Source organism: Lynx canadensis, chromosome D4 (genome assembly GCF_007474595.2).
Source record: "Lynx canadensis isolate LIC74 chromosome D4, mLynCan4.pri.v2, whole genome shotgun sequence".
NCBI lineage: Eukaryota > Metazoa > Chordata > Mammalia > Carnivora > Felidae > Lynx > Lynx canadensis.
The window spans coordinates 22,492,677-22,496,420 of NC_044315.2; positions in this window are offsets into that span (position 1 = coordinate 22,492,677).

The window sequence follows — 3,744 nt, forward strand, 5'->3', positions numbered from 1 at the left end:
CACTTGTCATTACTTAAATCTGTAATTCTCTGGGGAGATTGGCAAACTAGGTGAAAGTAATTAAGAGGTACAAACTTCGAGTTATAAAATGAATAAGTCATAGAGATGTGAAGTACAACATAGGGAATATAGTCAATAATATTGGAATACTTTTGTATGGTGACAGGTGGTAACTACACTTATCATGGTGATCATTTTGTAATGTACATAAATGTTGAATCACTACATTATACACCTAAAACTAACATAATACTGTATGTCAAGTGTGCTTCAATTAAAATAATTAATTAGGTTCTATCATTCTCATAAATGCCTTCATTGTCTACATAAGAACTCTGCCAAATATTTTTAAATATGTAGCCCCATTTGCCACTCTGATCCATTCTCTACCCATTTCTACCCTGCGATGTGGCCTGGGAGCCTGACATCCATGGATAGTAACAGCAGGCTCTCCTGTTCTCTGGCTTCCAGTTAGGTTCAGTCAATGGGAAGTAATAGCATGGAAGGCAAGAGGAAAGAGGTTTGGGGGTATTTATTCCACCAGCCACTTCCCTGCCAAGCCTTGGGTTGGCAGCAGGTTGGGTCCACTGCTGACAGTGATAATTCACGTTAATTCTTGTTGGGCACTGCTCTTCTACAGCTGTAGGACACAAAACTACCTCCTCCCCTCTCGCCTACAGGCATGCGTGTGGTAAGGGCTCTCCACTGTTGCTACCCTGGGAGGGTCACCATTGCTTGCTGGCTCCCTTAACCCTCTGTGCCTAGGTGTCCACAAATAGTCCCTTCATTCATCTCTCCTCAACTTACCCATCTGAGTATGATGTAACCTGATATTTTCTCTTAAATGAATGGAACCTAATTCAGAAAGCTTCATCTTTACTGAATGAGAAGTGCTCTAATCTAGAAACCTATCTGGTCAGCAGCACATCCTGCTACAACCAAACGGGCTCTGTCAACTCTCTACAAACTGTGGTGACCGTGTCTTCTATACCAACCACTTAGACACATGGCCTCACACAGTATTTTACATTTCTGATCTATGAATTTTGTTTACATGAAATGCCTTACAAGATATAAAGCATGAAATAATAGGTCTACATTTCCCGGCTGGTCTTTTCTTCCCATCGCTAAATAACACGTTAAGTGAGAGGAAAGGAACATACAAAGCTATAAAACCCTTGGCTTTCAATATTTTAGGGACAGAGTAATGAGATGATATTCCCACAGAACTCTAGCATTTTCCATATACTGGGATACCACTTGATTCATTGCTGCTTGTACCCATGGTATGAATTTCCTTTTTATATGAAAAGGACAAATCTCCTGTAAAAATATTTTGAATGTTTCTCATACAAAATCCAAAGAATACCTCCAGAGGAACTGAAACAATATCCCAATGAAAAGGGGGGAATACACAATAATGAAGGCATGAAAGTACCTTCAACAAAGAAAGACACTTCCCGAAAGGGAAAGTAAGGGCTGTCTGAGGCATTTGAACTCCCTTTATCTATATCCTAACAAATAACACCTCCTGTGCCTTAAATATTTAATGTGAAATCTGTGGATTTATATAGCTTACAAAATGCCAGGGGCTTATTATCTTTACAGTTTGCATGACAGGAATATTCATATCATTCGATTCCACAGTTTAAGACAACAGGAGCTCCTCCAGGTGCTAATGGCAGATAACTTTCATGTGGCTTCAATAATCCACTAATTATGGAACCCCTCAGGTAGAACAATGTCATTAATCTGATTAAATTATTTATATTGCTGGAAAGCTAAATCTTATTAGGTCTTCGGTATTTCATTTGGTTCTCCACATGGATATGCACAAGGGCAAGACCATCTTTTCTCCAAATGCATTTTCCTGCTGATGCAAGATCACCAACAAGGGCACCCTGAAGTCCAGAATTTTCAAGGTCCTTTTGGAACTCCATTCCTGGGAATGAGGGCTTCCTACCATGTTTCAGTAGCAGGGCTGTAAGCCATGATAAGATTAAAGCTCTACCAGAGTCACTTACTGTTAAATGTACTGTCTAAATTAAAGTGAAGAGGCTTCATTTCTCCTGAACACATTACTGAGAAGATTATGAAAACCTTAATGCTAAACGTGCCACCCAATTACATTGAACACACACCCCCTTTCAGGTTTTTGGCAACATACTGGCCCATTTTCATATCTGTGCTGGCCAATCAGATGTTTAGTTAGAGGATTAAAGAAGTCTGGAGATTAGATTAAATCCCACTGAATTTGGTGGACTACTCAAAACAAGTACCATTTATCCAAGCACTGTGTGTGAGAGTACTAATTTGTAAAGTGCTTTACAACCCCTAATTTTGAAATGTCATAGGTGGTTCATCTATCATTTCCATTTTACAGAAAGGGACACTAACTCTAGACATACTTTTCTCAGAAAAATCACAAGGCCAAAAGGAAAAATACATGTTTTTAAAAATGAAAATAAATATACAAAGTGTTTCAGGGAAGGTGGGTGGCTCAGTCAGTTTAGCATCCAACTCTTGATGTCGACTCAGGTCATGATCTCACGGTTTGTGGGTTTGAGCCCCACTCTCAACAGCATAGAGCCCGCTTGGGATTCTCTCCCCATCTCTCTGCCTCTCCCCTGCCCACGCTCTCTCGCTCAAAAAAAATAAACTTTAAAAAAAAAAAAACCTCTATAAAAAAATAAAAATACAAAGTGTTTCAAGTCTTATATTTGATCAAATCAATTAGTTGATAGTTTCTACTGAAACTTTCCTGAATCTAAGTGTTCCATGTCTACTTAAATTTCTGTTAAGTTTCTCACTTCCCAAATATTCTTTCTTCTTTCAAGGTTTCCAAAACACTGGGAAAAGCTGTAATAAGCCTTTCTCTTGTAGCCCAGGGCTTTCTTTTAATAGATATGTGGTCAAGACGCACAGCCAATCCAGCTTCCAGCTAAATTTAAATCATATACTAGGAATAGAATTCATGATCTTATGTTACAAAAACACCATCCTCTAATAGGGCTCGTAGGACTTCAAACAACTCTATTTTGTTCTTGGACCAGCTGCTAGAAGGCACCAGAGAAACAAGCCTCTGCTCAAATCCAGTCCCAACTAACCACAGTAACTCAGAACCAGTAAGTGCCAGCATCTACCCCACCTGCATGAGCTTTCCAATTACATTCTCAGAGACAGGCTTTTGGGCCGAGCGTGTTTTGAGAGGCTGCAGGCCACACACAGTAAATCCTAGAGCAGTAGGCCAGGGGTCTATCTGTCCCAGATTTCCCTCCATGCAAAAGTGACTGTACATGTACCTGCACCACCTAGATTCCTCTCCAGAAATGAGGGATCCAGTCCACCGGTACTGGTAATGTTAGAAGGCAGACAGCCCTTAACTGGCAGCCCCATATAATGATTGCTTCTGCTGAAGGTGCTCAAGATCACTCCATTCCTAGGCAGCCCACATCCACTGAATAACGGATGTGGTGGTTATGAAGGCCCTGCTCTTTTCCCAAGCCAGAATGATTCTGAGGATCAGTCCAGCTTCAGAGCTCCCCATGGGCTGGCTGAGGTTTCCACTGAAAATGCATTGCTTTTCAACTTCTCCCTCTGCCCAATCCTGCTTCCTCCTCTTCCCTTTCACAGTTTCAGACGCCTAGAGCACTCCCGAATCAACCTCATGCATGTTCATTTCCACTGAGTCTGCTTCCCAGAGCAGCTCAACCTGGAACAATGTTTCATCGCTGTATTTCCTAA